The 21,309-nt window shown below is 43.4% G+C and overlaps 1 protein-coding gene across 1 annotated transcript in view; it reads left to right on the top strand.

The window, feature by feature from the left end:
- Positions 1-21,309, top strand: part of tmtc2b (transmembrane O-mannosyltransferase targeting cadherins 2b) — a 114,552-nt gene that overhangs the window by 56,910 nt on the left and 36,333 nt on the right. The gene's annotated exons all lie outside the window — the stretch shown is intronic.

The raw sequence follows: 21,309 nt of genomic DNA, 5'->3' as shown, positions 1-21,309 counted from the left end.
CGACGACGCTGTCACGTTCTCACACTCGCTGGAGATCGCTGGCACGTTTCTGTGGCAACGAAGGCATGAGGAGAGTCAGGCCACTCCATTTCTGTGTTCACTAGGGTGTGGAAGATGAGCCTGGGGCTGTCTGGTTACCCCCCCCCAAAAAAAAACCCTCTCTCTAGTTTAAGACTAATCGGAGGCTCTCGGCTTTTGGAGAGCTGCCCATCCATTGATGTGGTAGACAGCGCTGTTAATAGCCTGTCAGTTTGGCACAGGAGTGGGAGCTGTGGTAATGGTGGTTGAAGTGATAGAAGGTGATGATAGCCTCGTGTCTAACAGGTTTTCAGCATCTGATTGGACGTCTACCTCCCAGATCCATCTGTGGTGTCAGCAGTGATAAAGGTGTGTGTGCCTTTCACATCTGTCTCGCTGCCTTGCACCTGCAGCTAAGAACAGATACATTGCTTTGTATAGATATTTTATAACCCATAATGCATTGCTTATATTTAGCGCACGTATAACTTGATGCTTATTTATTTCTGAAATCTGCGCTGTACTTTTATTTTTGTTACTCTTGTGATATGTATGCAGTGCGTCTCAATAGCCTTGAAAGTCACTTCAGATAAGAGCTTCAGCCAAATAAATAATTTGTTCCATGAATAACAGGGGAGAGCCTGAGGGTGCGATGGGGCAAACGGAAGCCTTAGTGCATTAAACCGAAAATGATGGATGCTGGAGCACAGACCTTGGAGACTATTCTTTCATGGCTTGTCTGAGGAGTTTTGATCACTCTGTAACTGAGATGTTTTAGGGTCTGCATAAAACCCTGTGACGGAGTGTTACTTGTATTGGGTTAGGGTTATCGAAATAATGGTGATTTGGGAATTATTAAATGGAGGATTACCTTTAAACCTCGTGAAGGTTATGTTTCTGACCTTGGTCTGGGTTTACATGTTACATGTTGAAGCAACACTCACTATCTTTTTTTGTGCACCAAAACAAGGCAGAAAAGTGTCATTTGTCCTTGTTTTGGCAGGCCTCACTAGAATCCTGCTCCCTGAAATAGTTTTCCTCAGTCTTTGAACCCCCTCCAGTTTAGCTTGCTTGCCTGGTCTCCTTATCTCTCATTCTTTGGAAGTGAATTAATTTGCTTATCTCCTGATTGTTTATTTTTGCCCTCTTCCTATCAGCCATCTTGGAATGTTACTTTTTTTTTTTTTTGGTAAATTGAGTTCTGGAACACAGAGTTCTAAGCGTCGGGGCGTGAATCAGCCACACTGAGAAACAGCGGAGTAATGGTGTTGAGGGGAGACAATGGGGATAAGTCTGTGTTGCTGTGTTATCATCAGGCTTTGTATTCGGAAGGCCCGCGAGAAGTTGAGGGAAATAAATAAGGAATTCCACGGGACGGGGCGGGGCTAAGGCCACGGTGACAGCTGGAGCCGTCTCCTGCTGAGACGGAAGGCTTGCTTTCGCCGAAAGTGAGAAGACTTCGGCGGGGGGAAAAAAAGGAGGGAAGTGAGACTAATTACTTTGTGATTAAAGAAAACAAGAGAGTGAGGTGTTTAAGCTCAGCTGTCCTGTTTAATGAGTGAGCTGAGCCCCTCTTTCTGCCACAGTCTGAGTGAGATGTCAGTCTGCTTTTATTCGAGCCCATTGACTGGATTCCCATTCAGGAAACTGTTATAATGTGCCTGTTTTGTGATTATGGTTTTATGTATTTTATGGTCTGTGAGATTTTTAGGTGTGTTTCTTTGCTGCAGATCTTTCCCACTGCATCTATTTGCTGAAATAAAGCTAAGCAATGATGGTTGAAATTATCCCTGTTAACATTTGCACAGTCAATATACAACCTATTATTCTGACCAAACATTTGGGACTTTGCTAAATAGCATCATTAATATCTTTGGTAATTGCATTTGATGGAGGTAAATGTCAGTGTAATAGTATAATAAGACTGGCGAAATCAATTTGAGTTTATCACTCAAAGCAAGCCTGGCGCTACACTGTAGTGTCAGTACATATTTTTTTTAGGGTAGCAAATTAATTTCAGATTTCATTACAATACTTTTAGTGTGTGTTTTTTTTAACTTTTAAAATGCAAGCCAATGTATGACATAGAAGCAGGCATCTTATATTAAATTAGCGTTATGGCGCGTTTGGATGTAGTTTGCATCCATAACATATGGTGGATTTTCCAAGCCAAATGTTTCAAAGCAGATTTATTTTAGCAGTTAAATATTTATCCCTCGATTTCATAGTGTATTTATTGTACCATTAATAGAGGATATCCAGGCTGTAACCGCCGTGCACTTGTCCAATGATGGGGTAGCAGCAGGGATTTATGGCTAGATATGTGAATGTTTAGAGGGCCCTTAATGACGGTATCACTTCCTTTCGCTCAATGGGAGCCGGGCACAGGGAAGGTTTAAGGGATTAGACCGGCCTTTTTCAGCCGAGCTATTCAGATTCGGGTGGGAGTGTTAGCACTGCGCGATAAATCCCAGTTTAACATACTGTAAACTGGGGCGTTCGCTTACCTCCTTATATGTTAAACACGGCTCCGGCTTTCCCACCAGCATCGGATGTAAATCGTACAGTCAGCGTCCTGTTTTTATGTACATTTTTTTTTTTTTTTTTAATGTCTGGGTTGTTCTGGCCGCTGCCCATCGGCCAGTGCTGGCCTATTTATTGGTCTGCGTGACAGCTTTATAAGCCTGGCCCGGTTCATTCGGGGGGGGATGGTGGGACGACCGGTGTCTTCGCAGCCGTCACAGTGAGTGGGGACCTGGGACAGAGCTGGATGCTCTCAGCGAGGCCACCTCTGTCTGATGGCGTGGGGGGAAAAAGCGGCAACTTGTACACTGGATGAGACATCTCCCCCCCTGGAATCACCCGAATGAAAATCATGCATTTTCATCACATTTTATTGAGCCATTTATGTTCTTTCTCTTTCTCCCTCTCTCTTCTTTCTCTTTTTTTACTCCAAAACGATGAATCCCTGGCTGTCCAAAATCCTTGCTTTATGTCAGACTAATTTGAATCCCGCGCTGGCCAAATCCTTGCTTTATGTTAGGCTAATTTGTTGGCGCTTAATTCAAATGCTAATGTTCTTTGTCCTTGCTAGACTGATGGCCGCTGCTCTCTGCTTTTCTTTTTCTTTTTTTATAACACGATCCGTACTGACTGCTGATGCAATGTCAGCCTTTTCTGCTTATTTTTCAAATCAAAGTTTGCTCCATCGCTTTGATTCGGTTTGTGCCATACCCTGACAGCGGCATCTGCATTGCTCAGCAGTTATTTTCCGATTGTTGGAGGATAACCGTGTCACTGCTGAGGAGGAGTTCAGACACTCTGCCTGTTTTTACATGCCGATTATAATGTATGACAAAAACACAAGGTCTGCAGGAGAACACTATGGCTGTGGAGGTGGGTAACATACAACGCTGGTGTTACTGCCAACATTTTGGTTTAACGTTTAATAAAAGAAGCATGTTTGCCAGAATAGATCATGCACAAACATACATTTGCTGGTATCTCTTTGTTCCTGTTCCAGTTGATTTGCATGTAGTAATGATATGAAATTGTCAGAACCCCTCATGCACACCTTCGTCACTGTTGCACACTGTATGTATGGCACTCTACTGTTGTTGAAGTGCACAGTACTGTCAAAGAAAGAGGGGTGAGGAGCAGTGCAGTGCTGTGCTGTTTTTTCAAATTTGTGTGTGTGTGTGTGTGCGCACATATGTGTGTGTGTATGTGTGTGCACGTTGGCACAGTTGTATGTGTGCGTGTGTGTGTGCCTGTATGTGTGTTTGCATGGCTGTGTGTGCGTGTTTGTGTGTGTGCGTGTGTGCGTGCGTGTGTGCGTGCGCGTGTGGTTGTGTGTGTGTGTGCGTGTGCGTGTGCGTGTGCGTGTGCGTGTGCATGTGCGTGTGTGTGTGTGTGTGTGTGCGCGTGCGTGCGTGTGTGTGTGCATGTGTGTGCGTGTGTGTGTGCGTGCGTGTGTGCATGTGCATGTGCGTGTGTGTGCGTGTGTGTGTGCATGTGTGTGTGTGTGTGCGTGCGTGTGTGCGTGCGTGCGTGCGTGCGTGCGTGCGTGCGTGCGTGCGTGCGTGTGTGTGTGCGTGTGCGTGTGCACATTGGCACGGTTCTGTATGCGCGCATGTGGTTGCCTGTGTGCGTGTTTGCATGGCTGTGTGCGTGCATGTTTGTGTGTGCATTGACACAGTTGTATGTGTGTGAATGTGTGAGAGGGAAGGAGGGTAATGCAGAGGGGGGCAGCACCCGGGGTTAGCGGGGTTAACGGTGTAGCCTCTCTTGGCAGCCTCTCACAGTGTGATGACAGGATGTGTGTGAAGGCTGGCTGGTGCTGGGGGCACTTGGTCACCCCTCAACCTGTTTGTGTTCCAGCAGCCAAGCATAGTCTCAGCCTGTAACTGTTTTCATTTAACACCAGGACCCGTCTTCAGCATCTCCACGTTTCCCTCTCATTTTTCCTCAAGCGTCGCTCTGAGGGCGGAAAAAATGTTATAATTAACAAACAACCTGTAGTATCTCCCGCCAGAAAAAAAAAAAAGTTGTATTGATTTACTTTAACCGTCTGGACCGTTTGTGATTCATGGTGTTTAACAGCCAGAACTGTATGACTAATTGTCTTACACTGTCAGAATAAATGTGGGTAGTCTCTTGATTTTGTCATTGAGCAATGGCAAGAATGGATACAGGGGCCTGAGAGACCAATCCGTCTGCCACTTTCCTGAATCCTGAGTCAACACCTAGCAGAAGTCTGCGGTGGGTTTCATCACTGTTATGAGTGTCATTTGTCAAGGGTGTTGAGTTATGCAGTGTTTCAGTTTAAGGACTATAGCTGCAACTAAAATCGGTATCACAACCAGTAATAACTTTAGAATAAATTGAAACTGAATTTCAAGCAGTATTTCCATCCATATTGATGTTCTGATTACACTTCACAGCTCAGGATTGAGAGCACTAATGAGGTAAAAATGTAGTAGCATTACAGTGTTAAATTGCAATTACCTAAACGCCCCTGAGAGTGCAATACTCAGAAACAAAGAACAGGCTGAAGTGTTTGATCTTAACATCACCTTGAGTACTTGTGAAATAAGCATAACATTACACGGATCATGCCCTGTGAAATGTATGTTCTGATGGCGGTGTGGAATCTTATGTTTAATAAACATACCGTGTTTCACATGGAGATCCATCTTGTGGACTTCATAACAGATTACAAGCAGTTACAGGGATGTGTAACTCCCACCTAATCCTTAAATGGCACACAGGTTTAAAACTGCTGACTGCCAGTAAATTTCTGCTGTAATCAGGTTATTCTTAAGAGAAATATGCATTTTACAGGCTAATTTTCTGTGCAGTTCAGATTAACGGGCCCATTTTCAACAACAAACACTTAAGGGCTGATGCAGTTAGCACACCTAGCTTGGCATCTGCTTTATTGCTGGAGAGTATGAGCTCTGAATGTTTGTTCATTAACAATTTGCTGTAAAATGTTTATTCCTGTGGATTTGGCCATTACAGGGTTTTTCCATGACAAAAAATTGCATTGTTGTTTGGCTATTAAAGTAAACATTTGGACAGTAAATTTAATCCAGAGCTTTGCAAAAAGAAGGGAAACAATGTTGCCACAAACGTTTGTTATATGTTCATGGGCATTTATAGGATATGGCGAAGGAAAAAATAGATCCCTTTTGAGGTCCAGTTTCTAATTTGATCTATAAAAAAAAAAGCTCAATTGTTCCCATGTTGTCTGAAAATGGTTCCAGTGTCGTAACATGTTCGTTGTTTATAATCCTTGCAACAGCAGAGGAAACACAGCCTTCGTTCTGATGGGAGATTAGGCTCTGTTTACAGTTCATATGGTGAAAAAGCATGGAGCACCTCTGGCTTGTCAGTGTTGAATAACATTGTTCGGTGCTTTCCACTCAGATAAAGGGTCACCCTCCAAAGAAAAGGGTACCGTCCAGCGCCGCATGTATTAGAGTGACACAAAGAAGGTTGGAAAGGATTCCCATACAACCAAAATATATTGAGAATGTTTTAGAGAATATATTTTTAGCTCAATATATTGAAAATATGTAAAGTATTGCCTTTTTATATTTCAGTATGTTATTACTTTGCATTAATATACTTTAAATTTGCAATGTATTATTGTGCTACACAACATAATTCTCAGTATATCACAATATATTACATTTTTTTGTGGGTTGAAGTCTGAAGTCCATACAATGTTTCATATTCTGTTAAACAAGCTAAACTAAGCTTGTTATTGCACTCCTCTTAATCCTTTATGGCAAAATGCTGTTAAAATGATTTTGCATGTGTCTGTATTGCAGCGGATAAGTGTCGCAGCGGATAAGAGTTTGTAGTGAGAAGAGTTTGTGTCAGACTTCTGCTGCTCAAATGAATGGTAGCACAGCTCTTCCAGAATCAACTGCCCCGAAAACCTCTGACCACACTTTTGCACAGTGCCTGTTGGTATAACACTGGAATACCAACAGACTGGCCAGGCATGACAAGATGCTCAAATGCAAGGCGCCTCTCTTCCTGAAGAAGGCTGCCTCAGACATCACACAGACACAGTGCTGAGCTTCAGAGGGTAGATTAAACGTGCATGTGTTTAATTCTGCTGAAACTAAATGGCTCGGATGGTTCAGAACTCAAACACAAAGAGTTTCCCTTTCATTTAGGTGGCACTCGAGGTAACAGTCTGCAGCTATGGTTTCTGATAGCCGAAGACAGAGAATGAGAAAGAACAGGGCTTGGATTTGTAACAGTAATCCGGTAATCGGTGTCTGTGTTTCCTTACAGATGTGGTCTGTGTGCGTCTGTGTGTGTGTGTGCATGCGCGTGCGTGTCTGTGTCTGTGTCTGTGTCTGTGTCTGTGTCTGTGTCTGTGTCCGTGTCTGTGTCCGTGTCCGTGTCCGTGTCCGTGTCCGTGTCCGTGTCCGTGTCCGTGTCCGTGGGGAGCAGGCAGGTTGGTCTCTGTTGGTGCAGTGCCCACACTGAGGCCTGGTACAAGCCCTCCCTGTGAAACGTCTCTGTGAATTCCTCCACAGTCCTGATGCCTCCCGTACTCCGTGTTCGCCTGGTAATGGCTGCTGTCTCCACACGATGAAGTGAGCGTGGTGGTGTAAGAGGATCCTTCTGCTGTTTCTCTCCAGCCTCCTGCTTCTCTTTATGCCCCTGGGGGTACGAGGGGTCTAGGGAATACGGCTCGGTGCTCGGTACTGTACGTGGAGGCTTGGCTTCAATTTAGGCGGGGCTGTTTTTAAACTAGAGTCCCGATAACTAAGACTATTAACTTTGGTTTGGTTTGTAATTTGGCAAGGACAGGAATGTTCGTCTAGGGCTTTAATTCATGTAATTTCACCACTGCGGTCGACCATTTTTCTCTGGTTTTCTGAAGGTCTTGGTGTCAGAGATGTTTGTTTTCCATGATGCTGAAGTATGGAAGCAGCAGTATGCTTCTTTCTATGCTCCTGTGGACCTGAATGTTTGACAATTCTGCCCTGAAAACAGCAGCATGTCTGCGCTGAGGAGAAGGAGCATCCGGCCCCCTCCCACTTCCCATCATAGTTAAGAGAAGCTGACACACATCGTGTCTTAGACAGCCAGAGCTCTGACCCCACATCAGCCTGAGGCGAGGAGCAGAGGAGGAGGAGAGAGAGCAGACTCGCTCACCAGGGCACACAAACATAACATTTCCCAGAAGCTGAAGTGCTTCAGTTCCAGATATTATAAAAAAATGTTTTTCCTTTTCATTTGCACATTTTTGACTGTTGTGATTCCTCTCCTTTATTTCTGAATTTGCTTCCGTTCTATTGTTTCTGTGTTCATTTTTCCGGCGACAGGACAGGAAGTGACACGTCACACTGCTTTCGCTGTGTTGTCATGCCGTTGGATAAATATAGATCGCTGTGGTTTCTGTGTCTGTAAAAACAGTGCTCCGTGTGCTTCCATGATCTCCTCATTTTGGCTGTGGACGCGTGAGGCATGCCTTTGGGGAGGGAAAAAGTAATGACTAAATCTACAGATAAGTGGGAGCGCTTGTGGCTTGGATAGACTCTGGAATATCTAGAAATGCTATTTTGAGAATAACTAAATGCAATATACTGGGAGGTTACTCTGAATTCAACATGCATGACCTTTATTTATTTCAATTTGTGTTATACTGTGAAAATAATACAGTATATTTTTCTGTAGGATGGCAAAAATGCTAGTGTTATTGAAGTATTCTGCTTGTGTAGCTTTTCACAGTTCTAAAGATCAGTGACTATGCACTTCCTCAGCAACATTATAGTAATTCACTCTGTTCATCTGGTTCAGCGTAATGGCTGTAGCTGATGCCTTTATACTCCACCAAGAGAAGAGATGAGATGATTCAACCAGAGGTAATAATTCAAATGTACAGACTGATGAGCGTACAAATCAGTCAGTATGAGGTTTCACCTTGTTCCAGCCTACCACACAAAAACTATATTTTTGAGAATATATTTTTATTGTAATCATTATATTGAATATATTGCCATTTTGTTATGTTGCAATATATTTCTGCTTTGCAGTAATTTATCTTAAATGTATTGGCAATATATTCTTGGGCTGAACAACACATTTATCAATATATTGCACCATATTTTATTTTCGTGTGGGCCGATACTGAGTTTCCCTGTCACTCTTCTTTCTCCCATGATAAATGCAGCTCGTTCCAGGCAGTTCTGCTCATTAAGGCTAGTCTGTTTTTTCTCACCTCCCTTTGAGGGGAGAGAAATCAAAACTCTTTTCAAAAGGGATCTTCTCCTGGAAGCTGTTGGTGAAGACTACCACCTGATGCAGGATCAATGGAAATAGCTTCATGAGTGCATTGTCAGTCACAGTGGGCCTGCGTGCGCCTCCCTGCCGCGCCCCCACTGCAACGCTGGCTCTAAGGGACTGTGTTCCAGAGCGTCACCACACTAACAGGGGCTGCGGGATGAATTTGGCCCCACAGGGCAAGCTGTCACAACATGTTGTCCCCGCTGATGTCACCTGGGCCGAGGGGACTCTCATTGTTTTCAGTTCAGAAAAGCCTGGCTGTAAACACAGCAGTCGATTTGAGTACAGTATATTAATGTTTTCTGTTCTGTTTGGAAAGCAATTACCCTCCAGTCATTTTCCAACACTGTCTTCCAAGATATGTCTCTTTTGTAGGTTTTTGACAAGAATCTCTGATGAGATTTCTCTTGCTTTGTTTCTTATCTGTTACTGTGATGGATTACCTCAGCTAAAGGGAGTACTTGAAAGGGACTGTGTTCAAAGGAGTTATGTCTTATCTGTTTTATCGTGGTTTCATTTAGTTTCATTTGTGTATGGCTGGTACCTAAATTGTTTCTTATACTCAGGCCAAATATCAATCATGGGGATTTAAAATGCATTAGAAAGCCTTGGCTTTCAGCATGGTTTGTATAAATTTCTGTTCACTCATAGCAAATCATCATCAGTCTGATCAAATCAGCATCTCTCTCTCTCTCTGTGTGTGTGTGTGTGTGTGTGTGTGTGTGTGTGTGTGTGTGTGTGTGTGTGTGTACAAGAATCAGAGATCCTGCTTGTTTTGCTAGTGGTCATCAATCTTCCACTACTAAACAATTTATTACTCCAAAATGGGATGACAACTTTATAAAAGCATACTCAACAACAACAACAAAATGTATTGAATATTGTGCATATTACTATCGAGGTTCTTGTAAAGTGCTGTACAGAGTGTACTGTACAAGTGTTTCCCAGAAGGGCTCAAAAAAAAAATCAGAAACAATCCATGGACCAGTGTGGGAAAAACTGAAACTCATCGCCCGACCTCTAGCAAAGAGGCGATCGAGTTAAACTCCTGGAAAATATTTCAATAAAAAAATAAATACTACACACACATGGTAAATACTCTCTCCTGCTGTCTCACTCGCTCAGAAACACACGTGCGCACATATGCATGCACACGCACACACACAAACACTTATGCATTCATGCACGCACGCACGCACACACACACACATATATATGTATATGTGTGTATATATATATACACATAAACAATTCTGCCGGTTTAAGTACTTAAGTGATTAGCTCATTAGCGATGGGACTCTCGTTAATGTGACTCGTTCTCGTTCTAGAACACGGCCGTGCAGACGCATCGTGCCTGTGCACTAATAAAGATGTCCGGAGGCACAGAGAGGAGCTCCAGCTGCCTCTGCTTTCCTGGAGCGTTTTATCAACAAACCGCTGTGCTTTTCCTTTCATTTCTGATAATGGGCTATTCAGCATCAGACTGTGTGTCTCAGACCCATTACTCATGTCTGCATTGTGACACTGTAATAATTATCACAGCGCCGTGACAACGCCAGGTTGGACGCAATGGTGGTGATTCATGGGAATGAGAGGAGCTATGTCACACTGGAAATCCGCCATGTGCTGTCTCAGCAATGCAACGATGCAGCTGAAATATACTTTTCCTTTGCATTAGATGCGCAAGTTCAGATATGCTTGGAGCGCTTATATCTCTGGCCTGTGCTTTTGTAATATTAGTTTTGTGGTTGAAAGGTTAGTCGATTTTGCTCTATTGAATAGTGATTCTGCTGTGTCAGGCGAATCCCCACCGCAGTGCACTTGGCTAACAATCACATCTGACCAGAGGGGTTTGATTCTTATGTGCGGGTAATTGTTATGACCACAGTATCAAATGAAGAGGTAAAGTGGAAGCTTATGTTTTGAACAAACTCTTTTCTAACTACTTGAGAAATGCCCTTATATGAGTTCTTTGAATACTTCATATACTTTTTAAAGTTTAATGTTTTAATGTTGTTCTTCATTAATTCAAATAAATTGACTGGTGTCAATTACAGTTTTTGAATGTCACTGACCTCGTTGCTAGTTCTGCTTGAGCTACAATGCTGTAACCCAGTCAATATTCCTAGCTAAATTGAAATAAAATACTGGTGTCCAGGCACTGAGCTGAACCTCATAGCTTATTTGTCAAAACATTTTACCACATAAGTGATTTGGTAATTATTGTGAGATATGCTGTACTCAAATTCTAATGAACATTTAAATGAATTGTGCACCATTTCACTCCAGTGACTGCCATATTACATTACATGTTCACTCAATCTAATTCTTTCTAGTGGGGTATATCAATATTAATTAAGAAGCAGAGTACACTGTATAATTATCTCTTTCACAGGCTTTGTAATTGTTATGTTATCAAGCATATTAATTCAGATTCACAGCCCATGTCCTTATGATATTTGATACTTATGTCTATTTAAAGTTATCAGTCCACTTGTTGGCTTTCTTTTTGGTAATGGTGGTTGTCAAAATAGCAAAATTGGAAAAAAAAAAAAACTGTAGTCAAATTATTATTGCATATTAATTTGAGAGTGAAAAGTCCAGGAGGAGGAGGTTTGTTGAATTCCCAGGCTGCATTTATCTGTGTGATAGTGCCCTGGTCTTTTGCCAAGCTATAGCCTCTTTGATAGCGGCCCAGTCCTCAGCAACGTGCTCCGCCCATTTTCAGACAATGGACCTCAGTAATCTGCCTGAGAAGCCACTGATCAGGGGTACCGACCCCCAAAACTGCCGCCAGCGCATCTGGAGCATGTAGTGCTCTTTAAAGTACTCTGTTGTTGCTCCAGTCATTTATAATCTTGAAGAATGCCACCGGTAGGAGCCAGTGCTGACCCGTCGCACTGGGCTGAGTCCAAGGCCACGGAGGGGTATGGGCGGACCGTGGCTGGGGAGTCATGGGAAGAAGACTCCCCGGGGGACTCCTCTCTCTCTCCCCTTATCTCCTCTCCTCACACCTCCTCCCCAAGGCACAGAGTCCGCCTTTGTCCTGCATCCTGCTTTCACTTCCAGCACCAGGTCATCGCATGCACAGTGGCGTAATTATTTGGCAGATACAATATTGCAGTGTACGTAGGTTTGCGCGAACTGCTGTGCGCGCTGTTTCGTTTAGCCCGGTACGAATAAAAGAACACAGCTCGCAGTTCACGTTCTGTGTACCGCGCCGCAGATTGAACCTAAAGTAGTAAGAAAATGGAAATCAGTGGTGGCAGACTCTGCCACTTTCAGTGCCAGAATAACTCTTGTTCTATTAGGACTCGGATGGAACCGCATAGGCAGAACAGAATAGACAGTCGTTATCTTTCCACGGGCAGCGGGTTGTGATAGTAGTGCAATTTGTGGACGGGAAAAAGGAAAGTGTGAGAGTGACGGAGAGCGCAGACGGTCCGAAAACGGCTGCATTGCAGTCTTGATAAGGCCCGGCTTTTGTTTTACATTCAGTGGTTTTTTTTTTTTTTCTCCACTGTGCTTTCACCAGGCATTTGAAGCACGGTGTTATTTAAGAGGGTGCTTTCAAGCGGATGGCTTGATATTCTTTCAGGGGGTTCCACACTGTGGTGTGTAATTAAACCGTGACAGAGACAATATTCTTCCTAATTTGTGTCAATGAGGCAGGGTGGCGAATGACTTCAAAACTACACTTTGCATTGTGGGTTGATGAATGCAAAACCAATTATTATCCATCGAAGCGTTCATCTGTGAAATGATGTTGAGAATGATAATTCCCCCTCATTTCCCTGTGATAAGTGTATGTGAGCATGCGTGCGTGGGTGTGTGTATTTGTGCTTGCATGTGTGACTGTGCATAGTATTTCAGAATCTTAAGCAGCTGCTGTTCTACTGTATGAAATTTCATTTCATGAATGGCAATGTCTCTTGCTTCAGATTGTGCACACCAGAAAAATGTGATTTCATCATTTTCTAATATGCATCATTATGCCTTTACAGTTTCTTCTTAGGGCACCACATTTCTGTGTTCAGTTCAATAAAGGTGTTCAAAGGATCACGTCTCATCTTACCACATGCGATAGACGGTATCTAATATACGATGAACAGCATCTGAATTCTCTTAAGGCCTCAGAAGTCTTTCTGTGAAATACTCTGCTCTGTACCACAAATCATCAGCTCTCTGGCTGCTTGGATCTCCTCGGGTCAAGGGTAGCCAGTACAAACACCGTGGCAGTTATTCTGTCAGGGCCGTGTGGTGGAAAGAAGATGACAGAACATGTTTGAAAACCGCACAGCGGAGTTGCTCGGAGAGAGTCTCAAAGAAAGAGTTGAACGGTTCTGTCATTTCGGCAAGGTGCGGATCCCGCAGGCGACATCCCCCCCCCCACCCCCTTCTCCAGGCAGCTAAACGCATCTTGTAATCCTCAGAAGTTACGTTTCCATTTTGTCATTTCGTAGAAGCTCTTATCCAGAGCAACGACTCCTGGATTTGAAGTCTAACCTTCCAGATTCCTTGTAATGAAGGCAGGCCTGGGCAGAGGGCACACAGCACGTAAGCAAAGCAATATGGCCAGATGTGAACAGTTATTTTTTTTAAATTGAAAATCTGTGGCATTTTTTGGGGAATCATGGGAAATTATTCCTCAGGCTCCTTGCAATCCCTTAATTTCCTCAGAAGTGATGCTGAACCAGCCTCTTTTTCCAGGCTGAACAGTTTTCCAGGATAAATAAGCACAAAAGAGGGAAGGAAAGAAGGACGATGTTTAAGAGCTATCCCTTTATCCAGACTCTCTTAATGTGGTTTCAGTTACTTCCAATGGCAAAATCTCAGATTTATTTCCAAACAAAATGCGCATTTTTGTCACTGCAGTTCTTGTTTGCTGCCTATAATTCCTATTCTTTTTCCCTCCTTTTTCCTCTGTCTGATTGGTTTCTCCTATTTTAAGAAGAAGCACCTTGGATTTTTCCACATCTCGTTGGAAATGAACTTTCTTAATACTGACGTGTTTAACCTACAGAAGAGCTTTAATCCCCACAATGTACTATGACAGTGTAATAATACTCGGCAGCCTTTCACGCTTGCTCTTTTTCCATGACTGTGTTATTGAAAGTGATGGCCCATGCAGCAGTTATTTATTATCTGAAGGGCTCTCAGCAGCTAACCGAGGAGTCTCCCCTTCCTCTGCTGGTTACCCCAGCACTTTTCAGCAGTGTTTCCTTTTCCTCGCTGGAAATCGCTGTAGCAGAAACCTTGCACAGAGTTATATTCAGCCTACATTCGGTAAGTTCAATCAACCAAGCCGTTCATTGAGCTTAGATTGACCTTGACCTTGATCTGAATTAACGGCTGAATTCGAGAGGCTGACAGTACAGCTGGGTCTATAGAACGTCTCGAGCAGCGGAGTCCCTCCTGGGATCTGAGCTCGCAACCCCCTGGTGATGAGGTCGCTGCTTTCAGCACGGCAGGCCCCAGTTCGGTCCTAATAAGCAGCGCTGCCGTGTGATTCGGTTAGTTTATCAGTATCACCGTTCCAGTGACATGGGTGTTTCGCTGATGCAGTTATCAACAGCAGTGGCTGGAATCACCTTAACCACAGACGTTGCTCCATACGCATCCAAATGCTGTATTAATACTGACGTAATCCCCTTAGTCAGCACTGTCTTCACTTTGTGCTTACCACAAGTGTGTCCCGCCAACTGAAGTGCAAGGATTAAACAAACACAGAAAATAAGGTAACTAGCAGAAAGCCTAAAGTATTTTTTTTTTTTTTTTGATGACAGAGGTTGTGCCGAGATGGTACAAGCCCAGACAGCATGTCAGTTTGCTGAGGATAAAGCTCTCTGCGGTTAGGAAGCGAAGACTTATTTAGGACAATAATCCATCAAGTCCTTAAGCTATTGAAAATAGAGGTTTTATATAAAGCCCAAGTGTGATTGGGATGTCATTTGCACCATGCAGCTGCAGATTTGTAGAGCTTTCCAGGGATAGCTGGGAGTACAGTCAGAATCCGGCCTGGAATTCACATTACATTAGTGTAATTTAGTAATTTAAAATAAACATATCCATTTTCATGTGTGTTGAATGGATTCTCAGCTTTGGAAGCAGAGTCCGAGTCTGAGAGGCTGATGTAGTCCTAGTTTCTGCACCATGATGTGGGAAGACACCCCCTGAGCAATGTATTTCACTGCCGATTGTTGTGCAAACAGACTGCAGGATCCATTTTCAAAGTCTCTGGTTTGGCGCCTTAAAGGGATCGAAACAAGAAACCTCAATTATCAGGGTGGACAAAGCCAATGTACTGGTCATTCTTAGCTTAAACAGAATACATTGACGCTCTGCTGCTGAAGTGTTGAGAGACTTGGGCGAGTGTGTGTCTGGAATTGATCCTGTGGTCCATGAGGAAAAATCCGAGTTGTGTTGGAAGATGGCGATGGAAGAACCACAGCCGAGAAAGAAGGTTGTAGACCGTAAACGCTCTGAAATGTCTTAGCCGATGCGTGCCGTCATAGTTTTTTTTTTTTCTTTCATCGTGTTTTTCTCCAGTGCCCGGCAGCACTGGATGTCTTGGTAAACAGGGGATTACGCTGTAGCCGCACCGCAGAGCAAAGGATGAAGCAAATCCCTGAGCACATAATGTGAACGATGCGATTTGGTCGTCCGATGCCGGCGATCCGTGCCATGAGTCAAAGGTGAATCAATAAGCTCAGCCTCGTTTTCCCTGCGGAGTGTCAGTGCTGAAAACCCTGTTGTATTTCATTTGGTTCCTGTCAGGTTCCCCGCCTGAGGGTGCGGCAAAGGATTCTGGGTACCGAGAGAGATCCCGTAATCAGTTCATTCTGCACCTCGTCTGCAAGGATATTTTCTTCATATGTCCTGCTTTATAAAGGCTAAATTGTTTCAATTCTAAACTGATTTGGAGAGAATGATTTAAAAAAAAAAAATAAAGAAGAAGGAGAGAAAAAGACTCTCTTGCCTCCTGCGGAGTGGAGTTAAGTCACATTTTTCTAGCTAAAAAGGATTATTGACAGAGACAAAGCTCACATTCCTCAACCCTCTCTATAATGGAGTAGTGGAGCTCAGAGACTCCTGCAGTTGGTAATTGAACTGAAGCAGCTGAATGGCAGACATTTTAACTGGGAACACATTATCGGGATATACATGTTTGTTTGCGAATGAGATAAAAGTAATGGCATGCAAGCCATCTAAAGTAATTGAATTTCCCCTTGAAGACCCCTTTTTTTCTGTGGAGAAATTGCTCCAGTTCTAATTGGTGTCTGCCATTCTGATCTTGTTCTGATTAACATTTCCCTTAGAATACTAGAGCAGGCTGCAGACCTTCTTTGTTGGGTCACCCATTTTGTGCTGTTACACGGAGATGCATGCATCGGTCACAAGCAGCTGCTGGGAACCATTTGGGTGCAGTTGGTCCAATGGAGTTTCACTCAATTTGAAGGCAGTTAGCACAGTGGTGTTCCACTCTGCAGGGAAAAGAGAGGGAAAGTTGAAATGACACATTGTTTTTTTTCCCCAGGCCAGCTGTTGGCCTTATGCTAGTGCTGCCTCCCATGCAAATATTTATATATTTTTATGTATGGCTTTGAGAATATACTTTTAATTCAGTCAGTACATTTAAAATATGTGGATTATTGCCATTTAGGTATTTTATGAAATATTACATTGATACATTTTGTTTCTATACACAATACATTCTCTGTCAGTCAGTCTGAACAGTCTGAACAACATATTCATCAATATATTACAATATTTTTAAATTTTTTATAGATGCCTTACAGTGCCTATCCACCCCACCCCACCCCTTACCTCACAACAGGGATAACTCTGCCTGACTGACCATGTCCCACCTGACACCAGTACACCTGTACAGTCCAGGTGTCAATCTTGTCCAAGTATGAACTTCCTTTGGATTCATTCTGTCTCCATGCTTCATCTAAATAGCAAAAGAAGTTTAAAATTTCCATCTGGTGAGAGAGAAAGTTGCTGTTAATCAACAGGTGCACCATAAATCCTCACCCATTCCCATGCAAGGTGTGTGGTTGTGGCCCCCGTGCCGACCCAGCCAGCATGGACAAGCATGAGCCCTCACTCGGCTGATCTAGGATGTTACCTTCTTCTTACCTCAGAGGTGTCGGCATACATTCATAGCTGAGATTGACACACAGAGTGTAAAACCAGGCTGGGATTCGTGGAATTCGGCCCGTCTGCGGGATCTGGGGAGGTTCAGACGGGGGGTAATTGTTTGAACCGTCGGCTCCGACAGTGTTAGCGAGCGTGCTGATTCCCCTGCCACGGCACTCCCTCTTTGATTTATGTCTGCAGAAAAGCGCATATTTCATATTGCTTTTTATCGGCTGTAATTCATGGTGCATTTCAGCGCCAAGGCTGATAAACCAGCGCTGCTGCACTCGCAGGCCACCTCCCTCTGCCGCCTTAACATCTCATCAGACTTGCGGTGACCTACTGTAAAAAAAAAAAAAAAAAAAAAAATCAGCAGCCATGTTGGTGGGCCCGGTATCTCCCATGTCTGAAACAAATGGAGATAGAAGTAATTATAGAGATGATACTGTAAGGTTTTAGGTCAATTTTAATGTGTCCAGCCTGTTGTTATCAACGAGGTCATGTAGATACATATTTTAAGCATATTTTTTGTATTTTATAATTATAAGTTTAAGTGCTTAAAAAGGCGCTCTCATTTCATGTTACATTACATTATTGACATTTAGCAGAGCCTCTTATCCAGAGTGACTTACATAGGTTACAGTTTCGTCCATTTATACAGCTGGATGTTTACTGAGGCAATTGTGGGTTAAGTACTTTGCCCAAGGGTACAGCAGCAGTGCCCTCAGCAGGGAATCAAACCAGCAACCTTCTGGTTACGAGCCCTGCTCCTTAACCACTACCCCACACTGCTGCAATGTTAGAATCACTTTAGCACAGGGATGGTTAATGCCGTCCACTGCCGTATCCCTGATGACATTGGAAATGATATCAGTTATGTATTCATTCATTCATTTCTGTGGTGCAGTTGCTGATGAATGACACGTTCCTTGAACTCGCGTTAGCTCTAATTTTACGCGGGGCAGCTATTACGTACAGACGGCGTTCCTTCGTGTCATACACTCTTAATTGGTCCCTGCGCTGTGTGGCTGAGAGGAAGTAACCTTCGTGCCTGTGTAATTTGGCCTCACACGCCAATTACCTGGGGCCGCTAACCTAATTTTGGCATTTCCCTTAGACCAACCCATTTTAGTGTCAGTGTGCCAGTTTGCGTCGGGTCACCGACTGACTTAAGAGTAAATTTATATGAATCGGCACGAGCTGTTGTGATGTCATGCTGAAGCTGTTGTTTGTCTTTTAACGTTCTTATGAAACAAGGGTTTTTCCTTTTCCTGTTAGTGGCCCTACACTGCCTTTTTGTGTGTCTGTATCCCCTGGGATCATGACCAGAACCTCTGTGTTCCTGGTGGGTCCCAGTTTATTAAATAATGTGACAGTACTAAGCACCAGCTGTGGGTGCTGTCTCCAGATCCAGCTGGCCGTGTGGTCTCATAAGTGTTAGAAACACCATGAATCTTCAAGACTGTTGTAAGTGCATTCTGCAATATAGATATATTTTCCTTGTTTGAAACCTGTGTTGGCTTCCTGTGAAATACGCATTTTGCAGCTGTTTCCCATTCCGCTGTTTTTTTTCTGGTGCTCTCCGGGGAAGTGACCCTACAGTTTGGACAACGGTGACCCTCGTGAAATAGCAGGACATCGATCGGGAAGCTTTCATGAGGCCAGTACTTGCCTTTGGTCTTTGAGGAAAAGTTATTGGAAAATACAATACCCTGTGTAGCAAAAGCATTTTTCCTGCAAAGGCTTACAGCATGGGGTGCCAACAGCTGTATTTTTCTAGCTATGCTTTGGTTACTTAAGGCGATGAAAGCTCAGTTGCTGCACATGTTTTAACCTAAGGATTTGTAAACATTAATTACTTAAGCAACTAATTAACTATTCCACTACATACCAGTCTACTGCGAATCATGTCCTTATGTAGGATGGTAGTTTATGTTTACTTGGCTTCCCTTAGTTTCTAGGCTGTATAGTCAGGTTAGCACAAGTTAACTTGTGGTAGGGCTTGAATAGTGCTATGCTCCCTCTCACTGGTCTGGGAGTATTGTTAGCCTGGTCTGACACTGTTGCTCATTCAGCTTGAATGGGTATACATCTGTTCTTTTGTGCTGGAGGTTGCTCTGGGCAAGAGCGTCTGCTAAATGAATGTAATGTAATTATGCACTTTACCAATCAGTGGCACCTCATAGCATAATTTATAAGAATTGTTTCACGCTGTACTTTTGCCTGTGTTGAACTCTGCCTCACTTGCAAGTCGCTTTGGATAAAAACACCTGCCAAATGAATTCACGTAAATATAAATGTAAAAATTTTTTCAGACTTGTTCCTGTTCAAGATAGATTTTACAGTCCCTCTCCTGTCTCAGTGCGGGTCCGCAGACGCACTCGGTGTCTGGTCAGCTCAGCCTGTCTCTTTAGCAGCACTGGTCCCTTTGGTCTCAGCCACATGCTGTTTAGAGACGCTGCAGGGGACTGCATTTACAGCATCATCCCTTCCACATGTAGCATCTCATTTTCCACGGGGCCCTCGCTGTCCTGTCGCACTCCGTAACAGGTCTGAGCAAACGGCTCCCCAGACGGCGCTCTCACGCACACCCAGGCCCGGGATTCCTACGTCCGTCATTGCGATGCAGCTCCTGTTATTTATCAGGAGAAATGAGCTCCTGTTGTGATCATCCGACTGCAGCATGGCGTTTTAGTGTGCTGGATCAAGTGGCTGTAGCCTGACTCTGATGTACAGGCTGAAACGGAGGCTGGAAAAAATTGACACGGAGACATGCCATGGCTCTCAAATGCTGAATTTGTCACAGTCACGCAAGCAATGTGAGTTAAAGCGTACAACACACACAGACACAAACACACACACACAGACACAAACATACACACACACACACACACACACACACACACACACGTGTGCACCTATGGGGGTTGTCATTGCAGTTACATTTATCCAGACACATAATTAAACTCCATCACTAAACGGAGGAGGACGTTTGCAGATTATCGAGATATTTTTCCACACAGACATTAAGACTGTTTTTTCAACGTTCTCTGGAGGTTCTCGGTTATGGCCACTTTGCTTTGGTTTGGTTTCCCGTCTTGTTTCTGAGACTTGGCTGTAGATTTAGCCATTGCATTTTTTCCCCCACTCTGTGAAGTTGAAAGCATATTTGTGTCAACCGCTGAAATTGGCTGAGCGAACCTGCTCGGTACATCAATAGTGCATTAATATGATGGGACGGAATGAAAATTGCCTCTCTAACCAGATTTCCCCTCAGAATACACTTTCACCTCCCGGGTTCAGACCTCTGTGATAAAGTACAGCAAGAAAATCAATACTGAACCTTGAGGCAGAGCCATTCTGTAAAGTATGAGCCTGGGTGCTGAAAGGAATCCCTTTGTCTTAGGTGCCAATTCTGATGGATTTGTGGAAGCTGAACCCATACTTGTGCAGAGGCCTTGCCTCTTCATTTTAATGGTAAAAAATGTGTGACACGAGCATTGCCTGAAAAATGCTGGGTGAATAAAGGTATTCGCACCGCTCCGCTCTTGAGAATAGATGTCTGCACTGACCGCGCATGGACATTAGAAGAATCTGTACAGCTTGAACAGTCATCAGTAAAACATTCTAACAAAAATAAAAAAAGATTCAAATCTATGTTATATTTATATTAATTTTAATATTTCATAATAATAATAAATGTGTTTCTTGAGAAAATATCAAAAGACATAAAAAAAATTGTTCAAAGTGACCTAATACAGTACATCAATTACTTTCTTATAGTTGAATTCAAATGACCCCAGGTCTTGGTGCTGTTTGTTTCTTTCTTTTGGAATCGGCTATTCCCAATTCCTTGATTATCTAGCCTGAATCTAGCTAATGTTGTAGTTTGGTTCTTGGCATCGCTGGTTATGATGTCAACGTTCCTCGCAGTCCCTGCAAGCAAATCGCTGTCTGCCTCTCTCGTACGGGAACAGATGTGGTGTTTGTTTTCTCTTTATTTATGTTACCTTTATTGGGGGGAAAAAGGAAACCATAAAGAGCTCTAGTGGCACCAGGTTTCCAAAGTAAACATTGTGAAGCTGGTCAATCTGACATACATCTGCCGGGACCCATGCAGTAGACCTTTTTTGACCATGCTTGTATTAACGAATTAAAGTTCCAAACACCCTACAGATGCATCGTAACTCTTTCCATGTAGGAACAAAGAATTTGTTTAGTGTCAGACCTGTAGTGATTGATACATTGCTATGTGTTGAGGTATATTAGGTATAAACCTTGGTTTGAGAATGTTGTTAGCCTGGTCTGACACTGTTGCTTATTTAACTTGAA

This window comes from Megalops cyprinoides, chromosome 23, assembly GCF_013368585.1.
Source record: "Megalops cyprinoides isolate fMegCyp1 chromosome 23, fMegCyp1.pri, whole genome shotgun sequence".
Classification (NCBI taxonomy): domain Eukaryota; kingdom Metazoa; phylum Chordata; class Actinopteri; order Elopiformes; family Megalopidae; genus Megalops; species Megalops cyprinoides.
This window is presented reverse-complemented; position numbering and strand designations above follow the sequence as displayed.